The 14,318-nt window shown below is 39.3% G+C and overlaps 1 long non-coding RNA gene across 1 annotated transcript; it reads left to right on the forward strand.

The window, feature by feature from the left end:
• The first annotated feature begins 11,567 nt into the window (after positions 1-11,567).
• On the forward strand, positions 11,568-14,091 carry LOC140254447 (uncharacterized). The gene is made up of 3 exons (XR_011904210.1): positions 11,568-12,120; positions 12,767-12,935; positions 13,846-14,091. It is a non-coding gene; the product is annotated as an uncharacterized lncRNA (long non-coding RNA).
• Positions 14,092-14,318: the final 227 nt, after the last annotated feature.

Below are 14,318 nucleotides of genomic sequence, written 5' to 3' on the forward strand. Positions count from 1 at the left end.
ATACTGTGTCACTGCATAACAAAAAAACATGCACTTGTGTTACAGTTTTGACAAAGGTCTGGTAATATTAAAATATAGAGGGGGTATTTTATTGATACCTTCACGTTTGTTCAGAGGAGCTATACCATGCAGCCATCCTATATATATACGTGTGTGTGTGTGTGTGCGTGTAATTGTATATGTTCAAAAATATAATGATATACAACTATTGTATACTGCTTCATATTTCTTCTTGAGCAGGTCTGCAGCGTGTTGGTATATTTCGAATCAGTGGCTCAGTGAATAAAATCAAGGAGCTGAAGCAGAAGTACAATCAGGGAGAAAATGTAGACCTCATTAATCATGGAGATGTTGATTCTGTGGCCAGCCTTCTGAAACTGTTTCTAAATGAGCTGCCAGTGGCTGTTCTTCCAGACAACATCTGTACTGGCATGCTAAAAACTTTCCAAGGTACAGAGTGGTCACTTCTAAACTTCCTTCTCTGAAATGCTCAGTGCATTACTACATGCTGAGATGCCATTTTTGAATCTAATCACCATAGTATTACATTTATATTTCTACTGCCTCGCATCTCTCTTTCCAAAGCTAAATCTCCTTTATTTCACGTTTCCTTGCGCAGCAGCCTTTTTATTCCACGTTCTGATTTAGTACTTTTTACCAGTTTTCTTACTGTCTAGCAGCAGCAAGTGGCACGGAATGGTGTGAAGTATTTCAATTGCAAAGCCAGAAGGAGTTGCTTACAGCAGTACTGTCTAGTTCCCTTTTCACGTTGATAGTTCTTAATAGTGTACAATCAAATACAACTCTACCATGGATGGTAGCTAATGCTTTCAGGCAATTACAACAAGTGCTTCCCAGTGATAACTAATTCAAGCATTTCTGTACAAATAAGTGTGTTTTACTGCACGTTGCTCTTGTTCAAACTTCATCTGCCGAATTCCAAGTTATGTAAATGCTTATAAAAAAGAAAACAAACAAGAATCCAACTAAAAATGATGACAAAAAGAAGTACACAAAATCACTTTCGTCAACTCCAAAAGACTGTGCTGAAAGACCTTTTGGTTTCTACAGATTCTTGCAGTCACCTTGCTTTGACTAGCCTGAATAATCTTGCTGTTCGTTCTTTTCTCCTCCTCCATTCCAACCCCTTTTCATTAATGTGTTGGGCAACATTGGTCTTAATCTTTATGGAATGTATTTTCTAGGGTTAGAATTGCCCTAAAGGATGTGATTTGCTGTTCACAATATTGAAGCTACACAGATGCATCCTGGAGATCTGTGGCAAATTTGAGCATCAGCTGCCAGTTACTGAGCAGCATCGCCATTTCAGTTCTAATACCAGGAGACTTTATCACACTAATTCTGAATTGCTGATCAAACAGAGATGATTTTTGCCTTGTAACACTCCTTTGAAGAATGAGAATCAAGGAAACACTAAGCATCCACAACTTAGTTTTTCTGAGCATCTCTTGTGTAACTGCAGTTGTGTTTTTATAGAGCAAAAATGTTTTGAGATGGAGAGCTATGAATTAGTCAGGAAACTGAGATGATTTGGGGCTGAAGGGGTACAGTTCCTTACACCTCTTAATGAGAGGCAAATGTATAAGATCTCTGGGGAAAATCAAGGCCAATAATCTTATAATGTCCTTAAAGGTAGCCTTAAGTGTTCATATACATTATTACTGCCTGTTACCAGCTCTACAAAAAAAAAAAGCAGCAAGTACTGGCTTCTTCTGCCCTAGCAGGAAAAATAGCATGAAGAGCGCTTATAAAACTTGTAATCTGGAAAATCTATGAAAATAGTTATCAAAACTTAGTGTAGAAATGTGTCATTTGGAATACATACTAAGAGTAAAGAATATATTTCAATGTCTCTGGTGAGATTGTTGTTACCAGGAATATCTCTGTAATAACCTCTTTATTTTTAAATACAGAGCACAGAATTGACACAACAGAATGCATAAAGAATCTGAGACAGTTAATTAGCTGCCTTCCCAAAGCACATCAAAACCTTCTCCAGTTCCTGTCTGCCTTCCTGTTAAAGGTAGCAACATACAGTGCAGTGAATTGCATGACTCTGGAAAATTTGGCCATTGTGTTTGGACCTGCTCTTTTCAAGTAAGTACTCTGTGTCTATTCATCCATTTTAAACAGTGCTACGTGATCACACTAGAAAATGAAGCTTTTTGTAGTAACAGTATCTCCAATAGGAAGTGCGGCATTTTGAAAGTTAAATGTCTACACAGAATATTATGGGCTAGTGTAACATCAGCAAAGGGAGCCTCTCCAAGATGCAAAAGTAATTCATTGTATCCTTTGCAGAGAGAGTTTTGGATATATCGGTGCCACTAAAATGCAAGCAGTAGGTGCTGAAGCTGCATTTGGAATAGTAGAGGCCAGACACTTAACTGGATGCTAAAAAAGAAAGGTAGGAGAGCATATGTCAGGCCAGTCAAGATGGTGAGAAGCAGCGGCCTGGAACGGTCTGACAGTGCTGGGTTTTCCAGAGAAACAGAAATATCAGCACATCATCCTATCCTTCACATTGATGCAGGAAAGTGATGAAGTGTTTATACTTGTCTCAAAGTTTGCACACCTTTGTTTCAGTGGGTCAATGTCTGTTTCTCTGCTCTGTGAGCTTATAAACTGTGTAACAGTTTATAGCCCTTGCAGGTGACGTTAATAAAAGGAACTTTAAAAAAACAGCTGGAGAGACTTATCTAGCAGAGTGTACTGTGACAAGGCTTATAGCATTCACTCTTATGAAAGCAGGCTTCACCATGGAGGATATTCAACTGTGGAACAAAGCAGTTGTACAGCAAAACCCCTTAAGACCTGTGTACTGAAAGTAGTTAATAAGTGTAGGCAAATGAGTTTTGCTCCCAGTGTCTGGGTTAGTTGCACGATACTTACAGTAGGTAAAAAAAGGTTGATGCTAAAAAACCTTCATCAAAAATCCAGACCTCACCCCCACGCTAACTCAACAAGGACTGCACTGACTGTCACACTTGTGTCTTAAGGCACCTTTACCATCCCATTGAGCTTATGTGCACGTACACGTAATAATGCCTTATTACTCTCTTCCCAAATTCTTTGAATGTATGCCCACTGTTTTCTGTATCTCTGCAGAAGAACTAAGCAGGTTCCCTTTTTAAGTGATGAGCCCCTCCAGTTTTTAAGCATCCTAGTCTATTCTGGGAGTTTCTCAAGCCAGTTCCAAGCATGCCCATTTGTTTGGGTTTTTGTGTTTTTTTTTTTTTTAGAGTTCACTTAGTGCTAAACTAAATGTTTGTGGCAGTGATCTGTGTGAGAAGCCTTAGAAATGATCAGCTTCGAGCTTCCCTGCCAGAGTGATTTGTCAAGACAACACAGCTACCGTAAATAGAAGTATATCTGCCCAATGAATGTGAATGTGAATGCTTTTTATAGTCATTCTGATCTTACCAGCTCTGGGAGAGGGAAACCAGTAGGTCATTTCCTTTTTTGTGAAGTGTGTAACTGCTGCTGTCCTTGAGAGCTACCTTCTAGAATTATGAAAAAATCACCTTTCTGGTAATTGGGTGGGGAGTAGAGCCTTGCAGCTGGCGTTTTCTTTCAGTAAGATTGCTGGACTGCTTCCCACTGAGTGGCCCGAGGCCTCCAAGATTCAGAATAAACTGCTGCGTTTCCCTGTACAAGATGAATTTCTAGGTAGTCAAGCGTGGTACGGGGAATAAAGCCATGCATTTCCATTATGTCTCTCAGAGCAAGACTTTACACAATTAGCTGCAACATTGTTAAACATTTGGCACCCAGGATTAACAGGAAAATAAGACACATTGAGTACTCCTTGCCATAGTTTGAGTAGAGTTCTGCTTCAGATAGTAGTAGAAAATATGATTTTAAATCTAATCTACAGAAACGTATACCCCATGCTATTGTTGGAAATAACTTTCTGCATGTAACGCTAACTACATTTGTAACATTAATTCGTTTCATGTGTTCACTGTTCTTCACGCATACTGGTACTCTGCATTTCTGGTACGGTTATGTCTTCCTGCTTTCACTTTGGGTTGTTTATTAAACCATTCTGCTTTAATTTTTATTCTGTTGATGTTCAAGCATAAATTCAATCTCTGATTATTATCTGTCTCAATATATTGACAATTTTATTGTTGAGACCTCTCACATTCATAGATCACTGTAGCAATTGGGCAGATCGGTATGATGGGGGGACAGGTAAGATAGAAAAGTGCTATAAGGGAGGGGAAAACAATTGCTTACCCATATCAGAAGATTCCAGATCTGCAGGGGGAAAGCTCCACCAAGGAGGAATCTTCAGGAACAAACCCTTCCCCACTGGCAGTCAGACCTTATATGAAGTCTAAGAGAGGTGCAGTCAGGATCCACCCATTCCAGCCATACAGCTGAATTATTTTCACCTGTGCTCTCAGGGTGGCCTGAGTCCTTTGCTCAAGTACTCAATCAGTGTTTCAGGTCAGGACTCAGCAGATCCCATATGCTTTGCTAAGGTGTCAGAGTTTGGTATTTCCACAGTTGGACCGTGGAGTAGCTGTGGACATTGGGACACAAAATTGGAACATAAAACTTGTTGCTAATTATTCCTTACTAAACTAAACTGCGTATACTGAACAGTTATTAAGTACGTTAATCTCGACATAGAAATTATACGCTTTAGCACAAGTGTTACATTGGAAGTCTAGTTACAGGATCACAGAGAACTTATTACCTTTAATTTTAAAGGCTAAAAAAAGTCACCATATGAAAACTGGGTATTAAATGTCACTTCTCTGTTTTTAATCTGTTGCAACCCCTTACCTTAACCCTGCATATTTTGAATATTTGACTGAAAATATCTTCATACTGGAATTGTTCTGCTACTATATTAGTGGCACATACACTTCTTGTGCCTGTTCTGTGTGATAGGACCAAAAGTGTCAATAAAAAAGTAGGTATATATCAGAAAAAAACTATAACTGAGTAAAATGCTCTAATTTTACTTTAGTCTTCATAAACCAGCTTTGATCTCCTTTTCCTGTGGCACTGTTCTCTTAGATTTTTACCCTGGCACGTGTTTCTTGCTTTTTGAAATTTCAGTGTTAACATCTGCATGATGCTGCTGTCATGTCCTCACCTCCTTGTAGGTGAGGGAGCCACAAACATAGCTCATAGGTCAAGAGTTATGCTGGTTACTCCCTAGATTTTCTTTTCTGGGACCCACTGGAGAATTCTTATTGCTCATCCTCTGAACTATTCACTTCTATTGCTATTCATGCTTCTTGTGAGCTGCTTCATGCCCTGTTTGCCTGCACAAGTGCTGAGAGAACACTCCTTTTATCAGAGATTTGACCTATGTTACTTAGATTTTTTGTGTGCACTTTGCTATGCCTTGTCTTGGTAAAGAGATTTCTGCTAACTGCAGTTAGCAGTTCTTGGATGCGTGCATAAGGGTGCTAGCCAACTATCTGTTTGCATCTACTCACTTTGACTCATTCTTTCTGTAAATTTACAGCAAGTCTTACAAATAAGCTTCTGCCAGCAAGGAACCTTGGCAGGTCTCCTGAACAAAACCAAGGCAAAGCGTGTATGAATTTTCTAGCTTGTGCTTTGTGGCAAAGCAACTTTAAAAGGCTTAGGTTTTCTCAAGGAAAACACTAGTTGATTCCTGATGATCCAGTTCTATTTCTTATTTTTAGTGTTTTTTTGTTGTTGTTGTTGTTGTTGTTTTTTGTTTTTTGTTTTTGTTTGTTTGTTTGTTGTTGTTGTTGTTGGATTTGTACTACAAAAGAGTTTTTGAGGTGAAGTGCAGAATGTACTTCAGTAGCTATGCCCTTCCTAAGAACATATTCCTGGCCAGTGTGGTGTGAACGCAGCTTCTCTATTGTCAGCCTGATGATTGGTTTCTGCTAGAAGCAGAAGTGTCTGAAGTGGCAGGAAGTGCTTGTTTTGCAGAACTAATTGAAACTGAATGTGGAATGTGGCTGCGGAGAAAACTAAAAATGTTCTTTCTATATTTGGAATCCTCATGTGTTGCCACCTGTGAATATCTGCAGATGTCTGATATTTGGAGTCAGCTGTAGCATCACATTCTGAGTATAGCTTTGGTTTGTCTGATGCTGACTTGAGAATGGAGCACTCAGAAGTACTATGTGAACGTGAGCCCCACTAAATATGGAGAGAGCTGTTTGTCTTTGGACGGCTTGTGGAGTATTCCATGCTAATGGAGAAAAGAGTTTGGTTGGGGCTCCTGTGTGCTCTGCTAACCAGTCTTAAAAAGATTTTTCTTTTTGCTTTGCTTTGTCATGTGAGAAATGGACAAGTTTTGAGAAAAAGAGGAATCCAAGAGGGAGAATTGTTAGCCAGCCCTGAAGGAAGAAGTGATGATCGAGGTGGTTTGTCCAGTACATCTAAGTTATATCTGCCTATAACTCTGCTTAATACATTCTCCTTTAAAAGGAGCCCAAGCTCTTACAGAAACAACTGTATATTTACAAAAATTATATGTGAATGAAACTGCTTGAACTGGACCCTGTGCATATATTTGTACTTCAAAATTGCAAATGAATAGCAAAGGTACTAATTTGGCAAGCGGAAGACTGGTGTGTGTATTTCTCTTCCTTAGTCTCCTTAGTTTATGAATTTCTTGTTTAAATATTAATATCATGCTGTGTAGAATTGAGTTGTTGCAGCATAAACAGGGAAGCTGGATTGGGCAACAAATTTATATGTAATGTTCCCCAAGCCTCCAGATAGCTCACTATGGGAATACGCAGTCCCTTAAGGGAATGAGATTACAATGTCACATAATGAATCCCCAGATTTAAATTAAATGATCCCAATTTAGTTTACTTGCATGGATAGAACAAGTTTAACTACTGCTTGTTTAATAATAACAAAAAATTCCATTATGGACAATCTGTTATTGGGAGCACCTGGAAATTCTGCTTCATGTGACCAAAGTCTATGAAATCACAAATTATTCTATTGAAACACTATATTAGAATTATTATTCCCCCCCCCCCCCCCCCCCCCACACACACACACACACAGGCTGTTCTTTTAGTATTTAAGTCATCAAAATTCACCTTCAGAAGCTGAAACAGCAAAACAGCTCTTTCAGCCCTTGTACCTTTGAGTAGTGGCAGATTTTTGTGGCTTCTTTTTTTGTCCTCTTCATCCTTGATATTATGAACTTCACAGCTGAGAAACTGTCAGGCTCTAGCTATCTTGTTCTGCTGTGTCAAAGATTTGATGTGATGTGAGTAGTTGTAGCACACTGAGACTCCATCACTGCGAGCTTTGCGGTATCGTGACCCCCACCAGATGAAGATGACTCCTGTCCCAGCAATCATGTATTAGGAAGGGGGCTGGAACACTTGTTTTATCCAACTGTCTAACAGGCTGCACTCTGAATTGTTCGGGGCATTAGGGGTGCTCCGTTCATGACTTATCATTAGACCCTGATCTCAGAGCTCTGAAACTTTATCTATCTGTTCTTCCCTTAGGATTCCTGTCAGTCCTTTGGCTTGTGAAGAACAAAGACTTTACAATGGCCTCCTGCTGTATTTGCTTCAGCATTATGAGATGCTTTTTGTCGATGTGAACCCTTGTTTCTCAGCAAGACAAGCAGATGGCCTCCAGGTAAGAAAGTTACATCAACTGATTCAGCAAGGAATCAGAAGTGCTTCACTGAGTTGTAAGCTACAAGTGGAAAGAAATTACTTTATATGTAGTTTAAGTACTGACCACAGCTACTTGCCGGTACTATAAGTATTCAGCATAAGCTGGAGGGGAACCAGAAGTTAAAATTCTGATTTTTGAAAAAAAATACTGATGTAATTGTATAAGAACAGAGACAAGAATAGAGTTCCAACTTCTTCCATGTTAAATATCTCAATGCAGAACTTCGTTAGATTAAAGCCACTGATTTTTTTCTCTACTGAAACTCTTTATATTGTGTTGCTGTATGTTGGTGATTCAGGGGAGCAAATACGGAAGGGTGAAAGCCATTTCATCTTTCCATATGTTGCTGAATTTGTCTCAGATTCTCTTTGGGTGACATGTTCTTCTTTAAAAGAATGCTAGCGCTTGAATTTCTTGTTAGCCTCATTGATAAAAAATCTCCTGGTGGAAGAACCTTGATAGACTAATGTTGCTTTAGGGAGAGGGTCAATGTAAGTTTTGTTTTCAGTTTGTGATGTTATGTATCATTACCGCTTAATTAGAAATTGGTTTTTATTAGGAAATGACTTGAGGGGCATGTAGTAGTAAGGCCCGCGGTCTCAGACTACATCATGAAGTTACCACGCATCCTTGCAGGTCACTCCTAGAGGATTGGAAGGGTAACAGATCATGTAGAGTATTATTGAATAGATTTAAATTGTATGTAATTGAAGCTCATGACTCTCATGTTTTTGATTCCTTTCTTTTTGGCTTCTTTCTTAATTGCCTGTGTTAAGGAAATATCGGCAGACTTCTATAATGCTAAGTCATGATTCATATGCAAAGTATGTTCTGCAAGGAGAATACTGAGACTGTCGTTCTTGGAAAACCTCTCCATATTTAAAAACAAAAAAAAAAAACTGAAAAATTCTGTATAATCGTAAGTACAGAGAACAGAAGACACAAGTGCAAGGATGTTTATGAAATGATTCCAGATCTAAAACCCTAGTCAATTCATGCAGACAGCATCGAAGCACACACTTCTACCTTCCACTATACTCTCGTATGTCAACTCTCCTTTGGGAATCCCTGAAACACGTACTCAAATGAGTGTGCAAGACCATCCAACTGTATCTGCTTCTGCTCACAGTAACTATGTGTTCTTACAGTAGCAAGAGGAAATTGGAAAGGCATTGGAAAAGCCAAGAGACTTGGCATTCTATTTCAATGACTTCGTTTTAGAAGGAACTTCACTCCCTGTATTTCTGCAAAATGTCACAGTCTGTCTGGGCTTGTGGTGATGTGGGAAAGAATTTTTCTGGAAAAATCCTTTCAAGTTCCTTAATAAAAGCCCAGACGAAGCATAGCCGTGAGGCACGCTCCTGCTCTGAGGTAAGCTTATGAAAGAAATCCCATCTGTGGTGAGGAGGGAATTCAGAATTCTGTGGTTGATCTTCTTTTTGTAATTTCTGGCAGGAAATCCAGCATATTGGATAGGTACCCTCCATCTTTCATAATATAACAATTGCTGAAAGTCCACTAAACGAGAAACATCAAAGTTAGGTCTACAAAGTAAACATATTCAATGTGCATGAACCAGTTCCAGCAAAGCAAGCAAAAAGTGAAATGGCAAATGTGGCTCAGATCCCTTGTTGCTTCCTGGAAATGAAACTTGCTTTTATTGGCTGTTTCTCTTGAAGCAACTTGAAGCAATTACACTGGTGTTTGCATTTTCAGCTATTTAATGTGAGGGATCTTTTCATTGTTGTTGGGGTGTGCTTTTTGTAGAAGATTACACCATAGAAGCTAATTGAATTATAAATCAAACTTTTCCAGTAGTGATTTGTCATGCTCTTTGTCATCATCATTTTCAAATCTTATGTTCTGGATTAAGAAATGACTGGACTTTTATTTTATTTTTTATCAAGTTCTAGAGTGCTTTTTCCTATCTCTGTACTGAAGCACGATAGATAAATCCTTCCTGAATTAAGCAAACAGAAGCACAACTTTTGGGGTGTGTGCATACCACTGCATCCCGTCCTTCAGTCAGAAGAAAAGCTAACGCCCTGAGGAAATAACTCTCATTTCTTGTTTTCTCTTCTTCCCATGCCCTTTATGTATGCTTCTCTTTTTATCAGCAAGGCTGAAGAGACTCTGTAGTTATTCTCTGCAATAGTGGAGCCCTACTGAAAAGGGATTGCAGAGCCAGTGGCTGGGAGAGGGGAGCTAAACACTATTGCAGCCCTTCAGAAAGACCGCAGACACCTCAGAATGGATTTCTGAAACTGTACAGTGTGGTTTGAGTTGGTCGGCCTACTGCACCTAAATATTTTATGGAGACTTCATCTATTTGAATTATGGTTTTATTGAGATGGCTCTTTGTGGCTTAGGGAGTTTTGTTAGTGTCAGGTTTTCAGCATTCTTCAAAGAGGGGAGTGTTTCCACATCAACCAATTTGTTTAAAAAAGAAAGAAAGAAAAAATTGGTGCTTCACTTTCATTTGAAGTTGCCGTAAAAAAGGATTTGCAGTCTGATTAATGGACTGTCCTCAATTTAAGCAGCAATTTAAATGATGTTTTCCTTTGCTAATCTCATGATAATGCTTTTGAAATTAGTTGAAACCTTTCAAAAATGAAGCAAATGTGATCTTATGATATATGAAACTCAGGCTTCCAGGTTAGACTAAAGGGTCCAGTCAGTGTAATTTTTCATGGATAGACTCTCATAGTCCTGATTCATATTTGTGGGTTTAGCATTATTTCCTAACTTTAAACTGGTACAGATCCGGATTGTTTTCTTTCACATATCTTTGCTTTGCAAAGATAACTTTTAGTTGAGTTTAGACGTGAGCATAACGAGTCCTGCGTGTAGCACTTGAACTGCCAAGAGATTTGTCAGTGCTTCTGTAGGCTTTGCTGTTATGTTATGGAAAGGTTTCTTTGTATTACTTCCCATTCCACACACACACAAAAAAGTATTTTTTCTGACCTTTGTAAATTCTTTAAAAGCATGGGCTCATTAAACATTAAGTTTTAAGTTTGTGTTTGGGAGCCGTCCAAACCAGAAGACTGGATTAAAAATGCCGCACATTGAGAATCAGAGCTGGACTTGGATCTCCACAAAGATTATGGGTAATATATTGTGAAAATGTATTTTTTTCTTCTTCTTCTGGATAAACAGAGAAGAATAATTTACTGACTGCAGACATAAGGATTTGATAAAGAGCACCGTATTAGGCAGTTGTGACTTTAAAAGCCTAACAAACTGGAGGTGGCTGGAATATTCATTACTCATTCTAGGTTTTCAACAGCAAAGCCTTTCCATTGATGGGTGAAGAGCACAAGGGATGTGGTCTGGTGATGTGTGATGTTATTTCTGAGCTGTGTCTGAGGTCTTCAGCAGGCCTGCCTTTATGCTGGAGGTCTGTAACTCTGAAATGACAAATATGCCTGATCTGTTTTTAGCAAATGATGAGATCCACTGATCCAGTCAATGTGACACATTTAATGTTTGCTCCAGCATTGTTGGGACTTTCTCCTGCCTTACTGTATGAATGCTGTCACACTTAAATCCTTCCTATGAATCTGTGGATTTTGCCACTACCTCCCTGCTCCCTGTGACATCTAGACAATGTTACTTGTATTTTCCTTTGGCTGATGAAAGTTGTGCTTGGAAAGAATAGGGGAGGCAGGAGGCGTGCTCTGTAAGCTTTGAAGCACACTCTCAGCTGTGTTTTACTTCATGAAGTGACTTGAACATGAAGAGGGAACCTGGTTAAATTGATGTCCTACGATTCTTTAATGAAATGAGTAATTCAGAAATAGTGCTCAAGTGATTGCACAAGCTGACGACGCTGATCACCATCAGCCATTCAGTGATGGCATAAAAAATGTGAGTGGGAAAGATCTTTCTAAAATTGATTGATGACAGATGCCTTTACCAGATTGGAAAAACACTGTGAGGCGATACGCTGTACAGAAACAAACTAAGCAGTAGTGGAGACTCACTTTTGTTACTTCTCAGTCTGTGAATGCCTGTTTTCAGTTTTGCTGTGAGCAGAGCAGCTTGAAAGCTCCTACCACAGCCAGACTCGCAGGTCGTATGTTGATTACAGATTGAGGAGTGTTATTTGCAGTTCACAAAGGGGAGAAGTGTCTGATGTGTTTAGAGTGGCAGGTGGTTGTGTTGCTTATTAAGGCCAGCTACAACAGAGGGGAGAGAGTCATAATTAATCTAGTGTACATGTTAGGATAACACTAAGTTCTACCTTCAGAGGATCTATGTGGCCTTCATCTGACGTTTTTTACACCTCAGTGGAAGACTTGTGGCTCTGAGATCCATCTCAAGTTTGCAGCAACATTCTCTTCCACTTGGTGTCAGCATTGTTCTCCCTTGGCTCCTGAGCTGTATTTGATTTGAACATGACCCTCTAACGTGTCCTGAGCATCTATCTTAAAAGTATTAAATTTCTATTTTTATAACATGTCAGCAGACCATCCTGTTCCTTCCTCAGATAATTACCAATGTCAGAGAAGCATGAAGGAAGGGTACGAACTCACCTCCAAACCGCTGTGAAACGCAACCCTTTTTGATTTTATGTTCACGAAGCCTTCTTAAACTCTGCAAGACCATTTATAAAGTCTGTTATTGCTTTTGTGATCATTTTCTTTGGTGAACATGAGCAACTTGATTTGTTCCACATAGGCTGATGATCGGGATGCTCTGAGAAAACATCCGGAGTGAAGTCTTTGATAGGAAACTCCTGCCTTGGGACATTAGAAGTATTCCTATTGAAAGACTTGTGATATGCAAGCATCAAAACATTTCGCTCTTTTACTTGTCTTGCTATTATTATATGCTATTATTATAGCCACTGACATTTCTTTAAAACTCTTTGTGGCTTTTCAGTTTATATTATATTAGGGTTGGGAAAGGGAGATGTTTTCAGAGAAGCAGGCAAGAAATGTAAAATAAAAACATTAAAATATCTGCTGTTAGGAAAGAAGAAAAAAGGTCCGGTTTTTCATTTTTTCTGTAGTTTTCATAGGGAAGTTGGGCTTTCTGCTATGCAGCATTCAATTTAATAACTGTTTTCTGATTGCAGTGGCTCCCTCCCATCCGCCCTGAATTCTTAGACCTCTGTTTTCTTCTGTAATGAGTTTTTCGTCTACCCTAGCAAGTATGCAGACATGCTGAAGTACTTAACATCAGTTTGCCAGAAGAATATGACAGCACTTATCACGGTTGAAAGAAGAAAAGCTTGGCTGAATCTTGTAAGTGTATCAGTGTGTTATGGCCTAGTGCAGTTTCACTCTCTCCCAGCTTATTTGGATTTTTGCTGTAGAGCAGTCTCTGTGGTATTTAATTTCTTTGCATCAAGTGAAAATAGGAATGTGTATTCATGAGTCAGCATTGCTGTTAGATAGTTTCCAGAGCTATCAAACTAAACACTGGGGACCTTTTTATTTTGCTATGAAAAAGAAAAGGGGTGAAAGTGCTTACAAGGATGTGATGATGTGGAATACTGATGATCACAAAACCATGACAGACACAAATGCAGCTGAGCTTAAAATATAAAAAAACAGATGAAATGTTTGGCTCAGATACGTGCTGCTCCCGTTTCCCAGGGGTCGAGGCTAGAAAAATTCAGTTTGAGTTGACCGGATTCACTGATAGATCTTCATTTTCTTGGAGAAAAAAATGGAAAAGGTGTATGGAAAAAGGTGAGAGAAAAAGGAAAAAAGTAGTGACTAGCTGTAGGAATGTTAGAGAAAAATGGACGTTTCAGAAAGTTATGGTAAGAACAAACACATCATCTCCTTATGTGCTTTTTTGCTAGATGCATTTCTAGTCATTTCTGAGTCCTTTTTTTAATTTAAACAAACATTACTGCAGTTTGGCTTTGCCCGTGTGAGTTGACTTGCACGGCTATGGCAATTTAGACACTTGAAGCCAAGGTTCTGTCAACAACCTTTTTTCCGACCTTTGAATTTTCACCTTCCAGCCCCTTAAATTTGGTGTAGCTCTGTTCCCATGGGGCCTCAGATGAGCATACCTTTCCTTACTGGATAGAGTCCTTAATACTGTATGCCTTACACTGTTTTCACAAGTGGCAAGACTGTGCTGTGGGATGACTGTGTTAAAGGGTGCTGCTCAGTAATGCATGTTTTTTGTAAACTGTAGGAGCCCAGGGAAATACTTGATGAGAGGCTGCTGCAGCACGAGGCAGCATTGCTTCCAGTACGTGACTGGAGCTTCGCCTGGGAGTTGCTGGTGTGGCTGGCTGCACACAAAAGCAGAGTTAGGAGCTCAGGTTTCAATTGCTTTTGGAGAGCCCTCTGCCAGCATCCTTGTTTTGGGAGCTCATGGATTTGCCTCTTTGTCATGGAACCAGTCCAAGCCAGGATGAACTGTGACAGAGCTGAGCTACGGAAGTTAAGTATTGGGGGTACAAGTAGAGGAGAACGAATGATATCCTAGATTCTTTAGGATTTTTGTGTATTATTTTTTTCCCATCATTATACGCTGGAATTAAGAGATCTAGTACTATTACGAAAATAAACAGATAACTAAAATAAAAATGGGGAATAAAAGCAAAAGGAACCCGCAGTGATAGTTTTAGGATCTTCAGAAAGTTGTGCCAAAGATCAGAGGAA

This window comes from Excalfactoria chinensis, chromosome 6 (genome assembly GCF_039878825.1).
Source record: "Excalfactoria chinensis isolate bCotChi1 chromosome 6, bCotChi1.hap2, whole genome shotgun sequence".
NCBI classification, from domain to species: Eukaryota; Metazoa; Chordata; class Aves; order Galliformes; family Phasianidae; genus Excalfactoria; species Excalfactoria chinensis.